Source organism: Panthera uncia, chromosome C2, assembly GCF_023721935.1.
Source record: "Panthera uncia isolate 11264 chromosome C2, Puncia_PCG_1.0, whole genome shotgun sequence".
Taxonomy (NCBI): domain Eukaryota; kingdom Metazoa; phylum Chordata; class Mammalia; order Carnivora; family Felidae; genus Panthera; species Panthera uncia.
The window spans coordinates 132,990,960-133,007,071 of record NC_064810.1 but is presented as its reverse complement, the minus strand read 5'-3'; the positions used below and the strand labels follow the sequence as shown (position 1 = coordinate 133,007,071).

Below are 16,112 nucleotides of genomic sequence, written 5' to 3'. Positions count from 1 at the left end.
TGGATCCAGTATGGTCAACTCTAGGACTTATACTTGGACTCTAAAAACGAAGAAGGAGCCACCACTGCAGCAGCATCCAGGAACAAAACAAAAATTCCTAGAACAAAATACTAGCCCTGTATTTCTTCTTATTAACATTCAATACAAGAAACAATAAGATACTTAAGCCAAAGATTGTTTAACCAACCACATTTTATTTGATATATAAAGTCTCTTCTGTGAACAGTTCTGACCATGCAAAAGCTCAGAGGATATTATGCCATTGAGTCCTTCTGGAAGAAATTATTAGACAATGAATTTAGGCCAACTAAGAAGTAACTAGGTAAGCAGTGTCAAAAGTACTGGGAGTAAATATTGAATATATTTACCTGTAGAAAAAAATATGGAGATTGAGATGTCAGAATGAAATATAAATGTTATATGTCTTCATTATGTAGAAATGATATAACTAACAAAAATTGGATAGGTGAGGGAAAAAGGAGATCAGAAACTGGATATGTTGATGGTCTCATTTAATTTATTAAAAATAAATCTATTAGTAACTAAAGTCAGGTGAGAGAGACAAGGGTAGAGAGGGAAAAGGAAGAAGAAACATCCTAATTTTTAATCACTATTTATAGTAGGGAAGTTGGAGATTTAGTTGAAAGAAGTGTATGATTGAAGGTCTAATATAAAATTATTATAAAGGTAACAACTAAAGGCAAAAACACAGAACTTGAATAGTAGACAAACAATACACAAAAAGCAAAGGAAATAGAGTTTATAATGAAAGAATATCTTTAAAATGATACAATGCAATCCATAATATGATGGAACAAAGGTGAAAGATAACTTTTATATCAATAAGTCACCTGTTAAAAGGCTTAGCTTTTTAAAAATTTTATTTTATTTTATTTTTAAAAGGCTTGACTTAGTTTTTTTTTTTTTTTTTAATTAGGCTTACCTTAGTTTTTAAAAGTAATGAAGCTCCTGGATGGATTATACAATGTAATTCTGTGCTCTATGGCACAGACTCATCTAAAACAAGGTACTTCAGTAAGTCTGAAAAGAAAAGAATTAAGGGCAGACCAGAAAATAAAAATAAACCAGGGACTTCAGACAAACAGTATTAAGAAAGAAAGCCTAATAGTGCAGAAGTATGTAACTCACAATGGGCATATTACAGTTATGAATATCTGTGCACCAAACATTCATAAAGCATAAATTACAGGTGATAAAAGCAGAAATAGACATAAAAACACTAGTGGGAGACATGAATTCACCTCTCTTGGTCCATGTCAGATCAGGTGGATGAAAATAATTAAGTATATTGAATATTGAAATAACATAAATAATAAGGTAGAGCTAATTGATAAGGTAATTCTGTACTTTATTACTTTTGAATACGCCTTGGAATATTTGGGAAAATTGGCCATATATTGGGCCACCAGAAAATCTTTAAACTATTCTAAATTAAAAATAAATAGGAATCTTATGTCCAACCATCTGCAATCACCATACAATGAAACTGGACAACAGAAAGACCCTCTTGCCTGGAATTTGTAATAACATTTTCTTAAAGTCTGGATTGAAGAGGAAATAAAAAATGAAATTGCGTCATATAGAAAAAAATGTAATAAAAACACTTCAGAATCTATGGGATGCAGTTCAAATGGGGTTTTTAGGCAAATTCATCATCCTGAAACACTTACCTCCGTAAAAAATGGAGTCACGGGGCTTCTGCACCCCTGTGGACCAGTGCAGAGCTTCTGGGAAGCTGTTGGACGCATACCTGGTGTATTCTGCCTGGTCAGAGTGACAGAGAACAATGCAGAAGGACTCCATCCCACCAGTGCCTTTTTGCACTGGATTGGCTTTGGCTCCGCATCACCGGTTGCTTCTGGTGGGATCATTGGCTAGGCAAAAGCAGGTAGCGTCCCCTCAGTGACTGCCGGGCTTCTTTTTGGTGGTTTGGCAGATCTGGGTGCTTATCAGCTGTCTTGGGATCTGAGGAATATTTGGGTTTTCCTAGCTACACCTGGCACCTTAGCTGGCATTATGGGAATGAGATTCCACCACTCTGGAAAATGTATGCCTGCGGGCTTAGTCGCGGGTGCCAGTTTGCTGATGGTCCCTCACCTTGGAATTAGTGTGTTGAATAGATCCTGTCAGTAGTAGTCGTGTCCCAGCTTGGAGTCATGAAGAATTTAAAAACTTCCACTCTTTTTAGTGTATTAAGAGAAGTAAGTGCAGCATTCTCACATATTCTGATATTTTACTTAAAAAACAAACAAACAAAACAAATGACACTGAACTTTGAACTTTACAGGAGAAAAAAAGCAGCTGTTATCATTACAGCCTTAAAGAGGTGGGTGGTATATAATCCAAAAGCATATTGTTATAGTTTCACACAGTTGGATTCTTGTGTGTTGATGTTATCTCTTCTTTCTGTATCTATAGGTAACATTCCAAGGGATAAAATGCCCTACTCAGAACAGTATGAAAAAATTTTTTTTGAGATTTAGGATTTCTGTTCTTTGGCTCATCTTAGGGCACAGACATACTTGGAAATTATGTCAAGTGACAAGTCAATGGAAATAAAGTTTACTGTAAAAAAAAATGGAGTCGTGAATAGACACCCAATTCAAAATTTAGAGGCCAGAAAATGAAATTCATTAGCCTAAGAAAAGTTGAGGAAGTTTGGTAGATTGAATACTGGTCCCACTTTCAACTCTCTCTGTATTGTCTGCTCCCTCTTGCCTTTGTGCTCTGCCATGTGGATTTCTTTGGCAGATGGGGGGCCGGTAGATGGGATGCATTCTAGGCTTGCAGCACTCACGTGCAGCAGCGTAAAAATCTTGCGCGTCTGCAATTGCCTTCAAAGTAACATGCATTAAGTAGCCTGTCGGTTCTGGAGGAGGAAGAGAGAAACCTACAAGAGAGATGCACAAACAGTCGGGGGCATGACACAGAGCGTCTTCAACCACCAAGACCTGGAAAGAAACTGCCCCAGGCAACATTGAAGTTCAAGAGTGACAGTGCCATGGAGATTTTGTGGTTCTTTGCTATGTGGCATTAGTATGACAATATGAATTAACTAATTAAAAAATAGAACAATGGTAAATTTTATTTTTTTAAGTTTTTACTTTAAAAATTTTCTTTAGCTTTTATTTATAAGCTTCTATTAAAAAAACTGATAGATTGTTAATCTCATCAGAGACAGAGAGAGAGAGAGAGAGAGAAAACCTCAATAGCAAAAGTAAGAAATGTTAAAAGAGAGGGAGAATATTCTGAGAAACAGAGGAAATTTAAAGCTCAGTAAAATCATTTTGCTGCAATATCTAAATAAATTTGAAAACCTGTATGCAATGTTTTATTTTCGGGAATACAAAATATTCCAAAACTCATCTCAGGATGAAATAGAGAATTTAAATGGACTGGTTCCATAGAAGAGAGCCACTACCAAAAACACCAGACCCGAAGAGGTTCATTGAAGAAGTCTACTAAACCTTAATGAGAAGATAAGTTAATAATTTAAACTTTTCCAGAGCATTAGAAAAAAAATCTGAAATATTTTGTAATGAATACAGATATCAAAATCTAACAAATATTGTACAAAAAAGAACGTTAAAGAACGTGATCACTTATGCACATCAATGTAAACATTCTCAATAAAACATTAGCTAATGGAACAATTAAACAATATACCAGAGAAGAACTGGGTTCCACTGAAGAGATGCAAGGATGGTTTTATATTAGGGCATCTATTAATATCCTTCATCACATTGATACATTTAAGGGGAAATATATGATCATAACTAAGCATCTGCAAAGGCATTTGATAAAGGTCAACATTCATTTTGGATTGAAAAACGATAAACATGTAAGGATAGATACAAGTTTCCTATTGATAATCTTACAACTGTGTATCTACCTATTTTTGCCTCTATCTATCTCAGCTCCAAAGCCACATTTTACTTGCTGTGGAAATAAATTGATTTCTTAGTGCAGTTTATAAATATTATATAAAAGAAGGGGCACTGGGGTGGCTCAGTTGGTTAAGTGGCCGCCTTCAGCTCAGGTCATGAACTCAGGTCTCGAGTTTGAGCCCCTTGTCAGGCTCTGTGCTGACAGCTCGGAGCCTGGAACCTGGAGCCTGGAGCCTGCTTCAGATTCTGTGTCTCCCTCTCTTTGCCCCTCCCCTCCTCATGCTCTGTCTGTCTGTGTCTCTCTAAAATAAACATTAAAAAACATTTTAAAAAAGATTATATAAAAGAAGCAAAAACTTACATACCAAAGAAATATTAATAGAAAGTGAAAAAACTAAAAATAAATCTCACAGGAAATGTGTAGCATATATATATATAAAGGACATATTAAAAAGCTCCTGAAGGATACATGCAAAAAACCCCTGAAGAAATGGAAAAAGAGACTATGTTCTTGGTAGGGTACTCTATATCATAAATATATCCAGTCTTCCCATGTGAATTAATTTTTTATGATCCCAATAAAAATATCAATTAAAAAAACTAGAAAAGCTGATAAAGTTCATTTGGAGAAAATAAAAACCAAAAAAACCAAGAAGAATAGTCATATGGGAAAGCGCAAGTGGTGGACTAAGCCCTTTCATATATGAAAACATCATTAAAACACTCTGGCATTTATGAATAATAGAAAAACAAACCAGTTGGATAGAATTCCAGAAATAGAGCCAAGTGCATGTACAAATGCATTCTATAATAGAGATGGGATCTTTAATCTATGAAAACTGGGTGAAATGTCCCTTAAAGTTGAACATATATGTGATATCATATACCATAGCAAATTCAAAAAGGATGTAAAAATATAAAATAATAAAAACACTAGAAGAAAACATAGGTTAATTCCATTATAACCTTGGCATGAGGAAGTCCTTACTCTGACTCAAAATCCAGAAGCCATGAAATAAAAGGTTGATAAATTCAATTGTGTTAACAAAACAAAAACAAAAACAAAAACACCCAAAAAACAAAAAAACCCTGCGCTTGGGAAATGAAATCACCATTAACAACAATAAAAGATAAACACTAAAGTGTGACTTATGTACATAAATATCTGACTGACCTTACAGATGAAGGGCTAATATCACCAATTTATAATGTACTAGAAATTGCGAGCAACATCAATAACCTTATTAAAATATGAGCCAAAGATATATACAGATACCTCATGAAGAAGCAAATATAACAGGCTTGAAAACACATGAGAAGATGCCCACTTTTATAAAAAAATGCACATTAAAACTACACTAGAATGTTATTTTTTTAAGCTTTAAATTGGCAAGTATTCCAAAGTTTGATAGCACCTTCATTTGCAGAGATGGTGGGACTAGATAGGGTGAAAAAGGATATTGACTCAAACCAGTATGTTTCCTAAGGGTAATTGGCCATATCTGTTAAAACTGTAAATACATTTGCCTTTGACCCAGCCATCTCATTTCTCTTATTTATTTGAAAGATATGTTTGTACATGTGCAAAATAATGCAGATTGTTATTCATGAAACATAATACATGCATTTTTCTAATATACAATGTTTGGAAATTACTTGAATATCCACCAGCATTGGACTGATTACATAAATTATCTATATATCTATATCTCTCTATATATCTCCTTTCAAAGGAATATGACGTAGCTGTAAAAAGGAAGGAGGAAACACACTATGCATAGATCTATATAAAGGTCATCGGGGTAGATAGATGCTGTGTGTGTGTGTGTGTGTGTGTGTGTGTGTGTGTGTGTGTGTGTTTATATATTTGCATGTTTTATATATTTGTGTTTAAGGTAAAAGTGATTTTTAAGTGATTGGCTTTAGAAAGAGAAAAATGTAGGTATAACATGCAATGTTTTGTCTATAATCGAGGGCACAAAATATGTGTATTTGTGTGCTTATTTAGCTTACCTACAGAGATAATGACATTGGTGGAAACACAAAAACCAGTACCAGAAGTTGTCTGTGAGGGAATGGGAATCAGGAAGGGCACTGGACACACACAAGCAGGGGTGGGAGCAAGGCTTTCACTCTACATCACTTTACATATTCTTTTCATTCTGAATCACATGAATGTATTATCTATTTAGAGAAAAGTACACCCCAGTGAAGGAATAAACATAATAGCCAGGAAAACATTGATGAGGAGGGGGAAATACATCAGACTACAACCAGGAGACTAACGAATGAGCGTAGAGAGGAAGGGATAGAATCAGTTCCCTAAACGTTGTCATATTGTGTAGTTTGGGGATCAAAATCTCGCGTCCCACTGGCCGAATTTAGCACAGAGATGTGTTTTTTTTCTTTCTGGCCAGCACACTATTGTTTTACAATGACAACCTTAGTATCTGTGTAAGCCTGTACTTTCCAGTTTGCTGTGGTCACTGACCCTCTCTTATTTTATACCAGATGCTGAAAAGCATTTGAGTTCTAATCCCTGATGGGGAGTCACTTGTGGCCATGTGTTTTCATTATTGGCTGTTGGAAACTTTACCTTCTCCAGATCAATCCTTAAGAAATTTTTCACTGGAGGAGAGCGATTAGCTTCTAAAACTCAAAATTTCAGGTGATCCTGTAACCAAGGTGAGAGATAATCTTTTTGAACCCACTTCCTCAGGAGCTAGGGGACCCAGACAAGGTGCAAAGGAGCATCTGTGGTTCTGCCACCTGTAACATATTTGACCTGTTTGTGAAAAGCTTTTCAGAAGAGAACCAAATGTTCCCCTTAACATTTACTTAAAAAATTAGAAAATGCGTTAGTAACAGCCTTATCTCCCAGATTTGCACAGGAAAGGACAACATGACCTTTTAAATATTCTTTTTTAGTTAATTCTTGGGATCAAGATTGAGGAAAGAAATTGAGAATAAATATTGGAAAAAAAATATGACTGTTAAACAGCCAAACCTGGAAGAGTGAGCCCCACAAAAGGGAAAGTAATTGATAGATGAATAATACAATGTGTAAAGATGTATTAGTGTTTTCATTATTTTGTACTATTTCTATTCAGTTGGAACTGATTTCCATAGTAATATAGTTAGCTAAAAATCTGCCTTTGTATATAAGGTCTCCACAGAAAAAGCAAATATGAAAATGGCAATTTTTAAAACAATATTCTGTTTTTTGTTTAATAAAACTAATGTTTCCAAATCTGCTTTTATTAAAACACAATAAATACCATCAATTTTTGACATGAAATCTCATTATATACTGTAAATATTTATCACTTTCTAGGGGGAAGATTATGCAGTAGATGACTTCTCATTGATTTGCTCATAAAGCTGAGTTAGAAGTGAAGCTTCTTTTTATTTTCATAAAAATAAAAGGAACTCAGAATTTGACATCCATTCCATTTGGACCAGCTAATCAGACAAAGCACAGATGGTGCACTTTTCAAGAGCATTTTTTTTTTAGCATTAGAAAAATTATAAAAGTGATGTTAATATAAAAACCTTCCAGGTAAAATAGGAAACAGACAATGCTACCGCAGAGATTATTTCCTCTCCTTTCTGGGATTTATTCTCTTACTACATCTAAAGTTTTGGTATCAAATGTTACATTTAAAGATGGGCAGGACAGTATAATTTATATTGTTTTATGTCTATATGTCTGAGAAAGAAAATGTTTAGAGTCAAACAATGGCTGAAGTGGAATACAAGGCAATGCGTGGTCTTGAGGTCAACAAGCATAGGGCTTCTTGGGGACCAATGAAGCTCAGTCATTGGTCACATTGCTACAAACTTATAGATTCTTGGTCACTGATCATTGATGTCAACAAAGCTATAGAGTTGTGAACTCTGGCATGGCTTTTGAGAGTCTGATGAAAGCTACCTATTTTCATACATCCAGAAAATTTTGGATATGAATCCAAGTGGGTCACAGACCTTCAGAAGTCTCTCACTAATAGTCCATAGACCACTGGCTAATGGCCTCTGAAATAAACAATCTCTAAAAACATACTCCAAATATGTTTTATCCATTTATTATTTGCCCTCTTACATTCCCTTTCTCTTTTCTAGAAATGTGTGAACCATTGCCCACCTACAAGTATTCTGATACTGAAGATCTAAGGTTGATTCTATCATTAAGAGTCTTTTGCATAAACTCCTACTTTTTAGTTCTAGTCATAAATCTGACTATCAATCCCACTGTTTGAGACAAAAGAGAGTTAGACTTTATTCATTTTATCTCTTGTTCCTTCTGGGCTAATGATGATGGGGAAAGAAGGGCAGGTGAAATTTCACCATCTTTACTGATTCAATAAAAGTCAACTCATGCAAGACCTGGCATGTTAACTTTTAGATATTTGCTTTTTACTCCAAAGCACCAAGTTATCCTCTAAGATAGTGACACATAATAGTTTGGTGTATTTTTACTGTACCTAGAAAATTTTTTGTATTAAACAATATAAGATCAGATCATCAAAAGAACAAACCAGTGAGCCTTAGAACACTGTTTTTTATTTTGACCATTAAATGCTTAATTTGTTTTTGAAAAGTGTAGTCACTTGGTAGAGAAAAATAACATCTTAGAGTTCTCAAAATGATTCTGATTTTTATGATTCCTTCTGAAGGTCAGATTTTTTTTTTTTTTTGTGGATGCAACTTGCTGATGCAACTACTCATATGCAATTAAACAATTTATCTCTTAAATATCATGGCTTTGCAATACTCAATTGATGTATTTTTAGAAGGGAAAACTATCCACTTTATGAAAGCAATTATTTAGTTATTCTGGACAAAAAGAAATAATAGCAAGCATAACATCCCAGACTTAGCCAAAGTGAATTTCAAATGCTGGCCTTCTCTGTTCTCGGCCATCATCCTTATTGTGTTACAGTCAGACTCCAGGACTAAAAATAATGAAATGTGTTGGTCTTGAACTTGGTGCCTAGAATATCAATCTTAAAAGACCATCCATCTCCTTGAATGTATTCTGGGAAAACTGGCTTAAGATAGCAAACAGCAGGTAGTTAACTTTCCTCCTGCTCAACACTTCTGAAAATAATAAAGATAATTTCATAAGAAATAAATAATTACTGTGTCTAAAAATGTTTAAAGTTATCAGTGAAGCAGAAATATTCAGAAATTCCTGAATAAATGGAAAAAAGATAGAGTTAGATACATGGCAGTAACTGAAGGTCATGACGTGTACAGAAGCTTGGACAATTGTTTTATATAAGTTCAAAGTTAAGACTCGAAAATTCAGTAGGAGGAGGGGGCACAAGAACAATGGTGAGCGTGATAAATTGAGGAAATATGTTCTGAACACATGGGCAGCTTACCTATCCCCTTCTGACTTGATTCAGTAGGATAAGTTAAAAAAGCAAATGATTGGGAGAAGCTGATTAATATCCAAGGATATGGCAACTTTCAGGAAGGATGTAGAATCTTCCACAATTAGAACACCAATTCCAGGCACTCTCTGTCCAGGAGCACATTCCACTCCCATTGTAATATCGCTGCTGGAGAGATATTTATGAATATTTGAACAGGGTAATTCTCCCAAAATGATATATAATTATGTGCGTGTGTGTGTGTGTGTGTGTGTGTGTGTGTGTGTGTGTATAATTTCAGAAAAGTCGTATTTGTCATGGAATAGAGATCTATAAATTTCAACACCAATTCCATCTAAAATTTGAAATTCTAGTAAAAGGAAAAGGAAGAATGGAGGAGAGGAAATTATTAAGGAAAGCAAAGGTAGAAAGTAATTCCAAAGAAAGAAAGAAATGATTTTTCACCTTTTGACATATACTTCATATTAAGCAAAATATATGCAGTAATTTTATTTCATGGATAAAATTTTAAAACCATTGAGGATGATGAGAAAATTTAAAGTTTCTGGAAAGATAAAAACAGGTTTTGTACAAAAAAATGGAAATCTAATTGGCATCACACTTCTCATCAAAAACAATGTATGTTAGAAAACACTAGAGGAAAATGTTGACTAGTGCTATTTTCATGTAAAAACTCTGACATACACATACCTCAAAGTAAATGATGTGGAAGATCATGTAACAAGATGCTAAAATGGTTTTAGATAAATCACTAAGACGTCCCAAGGTGCGATTCTGGGTCAGAATGAAATTTTCAAAGGAGGTGAGCAAAATCCAGTTATATGACCCTTACATCCTCTGCCCAAAAGAAAGATAAAAAGGATTGGATTTAGAGAGGAAGTAAGTAGAGAAGTTTTGGAGAACCCCACCCCCCAAAAGAAAAAGAGTTCAACAAAGATGACTTGAAGAGCTTACTAGGTGAACCTCCAAGAATATAAGGGACACAGGGTATCTGATTCCATTGTAAGAAATCTAAAGACAAGACATGGTTTGTGAAACGCTTTCAGGATGCAGTAAAGGGGCAGGCTTTGCAGTACAGCCTATATCAGAGAAAAGGATGCAGAAGTGTGTCCTGAGGCTCTGTGAGCCATGTGAAAGAGAGAGCAGGCATGGAATAATCTTAGGTTCTATCCAAAAGGACCCTGGATGACAGACGGATCATATACAGAGCAACTGTAGATATCACTGAATGTCTGTAGATGCCAGAAAGGGGAAGTAACCAGGTAGAACAGAGATGGATTTGCCCACATCAAAGAAAGTGTACCGGAGAGTCTCAACCATGCTCTAGAAAAGAAAGAAGCAGATTCAAACATCTTCTAAGTTGACAGAGTTCTACTGGTCGATCGCTACAACAGTAGTAGTTAAGTCAGAAATTTCCTGCTCCCTTGCCTCGGTTCTCCCTACTTCAATTCAGAGACCATCAATAGCAAGGTGGAGGACCATGAGTACAAGGGCCAGCAAGAGAAAAAGTAAAGAAAGCCCACCCTCTGATGGTAGGCTTCCCACCAACCCAAGGACTGAGTTGGATGAGAGGTAACTTAAGGAGGTTAAAAGTTGTCTCCTACACAGGGATAAACATTTTATTAAACCCAGATTGTGTTGGAGATTTGAAGTACCAAAGGTTTTACTACTGAAGAAAAATAAAAAAAACTAGATGGTGTGTCTGGTCTTTGTCGAAAAGCAGGGGACACCTTAAAATAGATTTAAAGGCATAGAGAGAAAGAAAAGTTGTTTTGTAATTACCTCTCTGAAACTGTGTTTGTTCTCAATATTGCCATTACAATTTTAAAAGGGGACAAGAAAAAGATATATTTCACAACCACTGAAAGTAGGCACATGCCAATTATAATACCAGAGAAAATAGAATTTAAGGTGAAAAGTATTAAGTGAGATAAAATCTTATTGGTAAAAAGTAGAGTTCATCAGAAAAATATTGAGTCACAAACCTCCAGGCACCCAAAAGTATAACTTTGATACATATTAAACTAAAACTAATAGAAATTCAAGAAGTAATTGAAATAGATGTATAGGTTTTATATATGCAAAAATAATTTATATTCCATTCAAAATTCAATGAAACATTCCCCAACATTAACCCTTTATTAGACCTTCAAGTGTATTTCAACAAGTTTCTCAATTCAAAAGTCATGTAAGCCATGTTTTCTGGAAACAAACAATTATGCTTCTTCTAAATAACTATGATTATAGAGGAAATCCAACAGGAAATTACAAATACTTAGAAATAAATAATGAGAGCAATGTGTGTGTGTGCACACACACGTGTGTGTAGCCATATTCTGTAAAGTGGTACTCACATGAAAATTTCTAATATTAAATATATTTTTATGAAGCCGTAAAGAAATGAATTATGCATTCATTTTAAGAAGGTAGACAAAAATAACAATGAAATATTAAAAAAAAATAAAGGGAAGGGGCACCTGGGTGGCTTGGTCGGTTGAGCGTCCGACTTCGGCTCAGGTCATGATCTCACGGTCCGTGGGTTCGAGCCCCGCGTCGGGCTCTGTGCTGACAGCTCAGAGCCTGGAGCCTGTTTCGGATTCTGTGTCTCCCTCTCTCTCTGCTCCTCCCCTGTTCATGCTCTGTCTCTCTCTGTCTCAAAAATAAATAAACATTAAAAAAAAAATAAAGGGAAGAAATTAAGAGAGAAAAGTGAAGATTAACCATGTAAAAAAACAAAAGCATAAGCCAGGTCATAAAACCAAATCTAATTCTTGGGAAAGACCAATAAATACAAAGTCTTTGGTAAATCTGATCAAAGAAAGAAGAATACAGTTCATAGGATGCCTGGATGGCTCAGTCAGCTGAGTGTCTGACTCTTGATTTCAGCTCAGGTCGTGATCCCAGGGCTATGGGATTAAGCCCCATGTTGGGCTCTGCGCTGTGTGTGGCCTGCCCAAGATTCTCTCTCTCTCTCTTTCCCTCTCCCCCCTCTTTCCTGCTTATGCGCGCATGCTCTCTCTTTCTCAAAAATAAAACAAAGACTGCATTTCACAGTTTTTGACAAATGTGTAGTCTCATGCATCCACCATTACCATATCACACAGAATACAATCACTAAATATCCTAAATATCTAAATATCCTAAATATCTCCTAGTGTCCTAAATATCTCCTGTGTTCCACTTATGTATCCCTTCATCCCCCAGAAACCCTGGCAACCAGTGATCTGTCATTATAATATCATTTAGAGTACTTTCACTATCCTACAAACCTCCTATGCTTTACCTGTTCATCTCTCCCCACCACAACCTCTGGCAAACAGTAATCTTTTCATTATATCCAAAGTTTTGCCTTTCCCAGAATGTCATATAATTGAAATCCTACAGTGTGTAGAGCCTTTGCAGACTGTCTACTTTCACTTGGCAATATGCATTTAAGTTTCCTCCATATCTTTTGGTGGCTTGAGAACATATTTCTTTATATGCTGAATACTATTCCTTTGCGTGGGTATACCGCAGTTTGTTTATCCAGTCATCTATTAAAGGACTTGGTTGTTTCCAGTTACAGCAATTATGCATAAAACTGCTGTAAACATTCATGTACAGATTTTTGTGCAAACATGTTTTCGACTCATTTGGATAAATGCCTGAGAGTGCAATAGCCGGATTCTTTGGTAAGCCTATGTTTACCTTTGTAAGAAACTGCTGAACTTTCTTCCAAAGCGGCTGAGGCATTTTGCATCCCCCTGAGAGTTTCTGTTGCTCCATACCCTTGCTGGCATTTGTTGTTGTTAGTATTTGGATTTTAGTTATTCTAATAGTTGTGTGATGGTATCTCATTGTTGTTTTATTTTTTTTTTTTAATATTTATTTTGAGAAAGAGAGAGAGATATCAAAGAGAGAGGAGAGAGAGAATCCCAAGCAGGCTCTGCCTGTTAGCGCCAGCCTGACACAGGGCTGGATCCCACTAACCATGAGATTATGACCTGAGCCGAAATCAAAGGTCGTCTGCTTCGTTGGCTGAGCCACCCAGACACCCCTCTCATTGTTGCTTGAGTTTGCAATTCCTGAATGACATGTGATGTTGAACATCTTTTCATAGGTTTATTTGATACCTGTATATCTTTCTTGGTGAAGTGTCTATTCAGATCTTTTGCCCACAGTTTTAATTGGGTTGTTTGTTTTCTTATTGCTGAGTTTTAAGAGCAGTTTGCAGATTTTGGATACAAGTTCTTCATTGGATATAGGTTTTACAAGCCTTTTTTCTCAATATGTATCCTATCTTTTTTTTTTTCTCTTAACAATGTCTTTCATAAAGCAGAATATTTTCGTTTAAATGAAAGTTGACATCAACTTTTTTTTTCATAGATTGTGTTTTTGGTGTTATATCTAAGAATTCATCTTCAAACCCAATGTGTATCTTTTTCCTGGGTTATCTCCTAGAAGTTTTATATTTTTTACTTTACATTTAGGTTGTTTTTGGAAAGGCAAATGGTCTGTGTCATTTTTTTCTTTTTTCTTTTTGTCCTATTCTATTCTATTCTATTCTATTCTTCTATTTTACAGCGCATGAGCAAGCAGGAGAGAGGCAGAGGGAGAGGGAGAGAATCTTAAGCAGGTTCCACTCTCAGCATGAAGCCCAATGTGGGGCCCAATCCCATGACCCTGGGATAATGACCTGAGCCAAAATCAAGAGTTGGCCACTTAACCGACTGAGCCACACAGGCACCCCTGTGTCATATGAGTTTCCATATAGACTTCCATTGGTTCCAGTGCCCTTTGTTAAAAAGATTATCCTTTTCCAATTGAATTGCTTTTCTTTCTTGTCAGAGACCATTGGCCATATTTTCGTGGATCTATTTCTGGGCTTTCTATTCTGTCCTGTTAATCTGTGTTTTATTCTGCCAATACCACACTGTCTTATTTACTCTGGCTTGAATAGTTAAGTCTTGAAGTCAGGTAGTATCAGTCTGCTAACTTTGCTATTCTTCAATATTGTGTTGGTTATTCTGTGTCTTTTACCTTTCACTATAAACTGTACCATCATTTTGTCAATATTCACAAAATAATTTACTGGGCTTTTGTTTGAGATTGCACTGAATCTTTAAATCATATTGGGAAGAACTGATACATTAACAATATTGAGTTTTCCTTTGCTTGCTGGATCTGTCAATTACTGATACAAGAGTTCTGAAGTCTTCAACTATAATAATGGATTTGTCTATTGCTCCTTAAAATTCTATCAGTTTTTGCCTCATGTATTTTGGTTAAGGTTTGTTAAGTCTTGGAGAAATAACCCTTTCATCATTACATATGACTCTCTTTATCCCTGAAAATTATCCTTGCTTCTGAAGTCTGCTTCATCTGCCATTCATATAGGCACTTCAGCTTTCTTTGATTAATATTAGCATGGTGTATCTTTTTTCATCTTGTACTTTTTTTTTTCATAGCATCATAAGTCATAACGTCCTCCCCTTTGAGAGAAGCATGGTCGTACAATCACTTTTGGAGACACCTCAAAGATTGTCTGGCACTTTGGTACAGAAAGGATTGGTGCAATTTCTTGCTCTCTTGGGTTACTGTTGGTGGCTCAAAGCCACCTTGGGCTAGGGTAGGGCAGAAGATAGATAGGAAGGGGGTCTTGGACAGATGGGCAGAGCATGAGTGTGTGCTCAAGTTTTTGTCAATAGAGATCGTCGATCCTAGGTGGATGCTGGGATGGCAGAGGGCACCCTGAGGGCTCAAGCTGGGTGATGTTACTGTGGTAGCCTTCTTTTGCCCAGTCCACCAGCTCACTTCTCTGGAATCACAGCTGGCTTTCCTTCGGGGTCCCCTCCATGAGGTACTGGCATAAATGACATTCCCACAGCTTCACGGACCAGTCCGGGCTGTTTTGGGGAGCCTCACTCTCCCATCAGTCCTCCTGTGCCCACCCCTCAGGTTGTGCCCTGATGTGAATGTTGAAATCTGTGAAGGTGTCGGGAACAGCCTTAGCTAAGTTGGTGTAGACTTCCTTGGGGCCTTTCCAGACCATGGCCACCAGGGGGGCAGTAGCTGATGAGGGCTGGGTAGAAGGTCTTCCTCTGTAGGTCACGGTAGAGCTCAACAAGGATGCTTTCTGGCACCTGTGGCATCTCCATCCCCCTCCAGCTTGTAGCCCCTCTTCTCCAAGCACGGGATTACAAGCCTGCCCCAGTGAGTCACTGCTGCAACACTCCTCACCAGAGTCTGCTTCAGGTCCAGGAGGGCCCTCCTGAGCTGAGGTGCACAAGCAGCCTCTACCAGGGGCAGCGGGCTGCTGAGAAGGCTCCATAGCACCGTGCACCAGAAGAGAGGCCACTCATGACACCCCACCTTGTTGAGCCAGCCTGACCCAGCTGCCTGAGGCCCCCTCCATCCATTTACTTTTAATCTATTACTTTATAGTTAAAATGGGTTTCTTGCTGAGCTGGGCCTGGTGTTTGTTTGTTTTTAATCCATGCTAACAGTGTCTGTCTTTTAACTGGTGAATTTAGACCATTCACATTTAAAATGATTATTCATACAGTTGGATAAATTAACTGCCCTGTTTTTACCATTTCCTATTCATCCTACTCATCCCTCTTTCTTTGTTACTTTGTTATCTTCATATTGTTTTCTACTTTCTCTGATGGTAATTCAGCTTTTTTTTTTTTTTTTAAAGGAATCTCTACACCTATCTTGAGGCTGGAACTCACCATCCAGAGATCAAGTTGTGTGCTTTTCCAACTGAGCCAGCCAGGCACTCCTAATTCAGCTTTTTATGTGATTTGATTTTCTCCCCTTCCTTAGC

The 16,112-nt window shown here is 36.6% G+C and overlaps 2 pseudogenes; one reads left to right on the top strand and one right to left on the bottom strand.

The window, feature by feature from the left end:
* Window positions 1–1,807: 1,807 nt before the first annotated feature.
* LOC125922146 (transmembrane protein 14C-like) lies at window positions 1,808–2,216 on the top strand (annotated as a pseudogene).
* A 12,768-nt stretch (window positions 2,217–14,984) lies between these two features.
* LOC125921650 (nucleoside diphosphate kinase, mitochondrial-like) lies at window positions 14,985–15,505 on the bottom strand (annotated as a pseudogene).
* Between the last annotated feature and the right edge of the window lie 607 nt (window positions 15,506–16,112).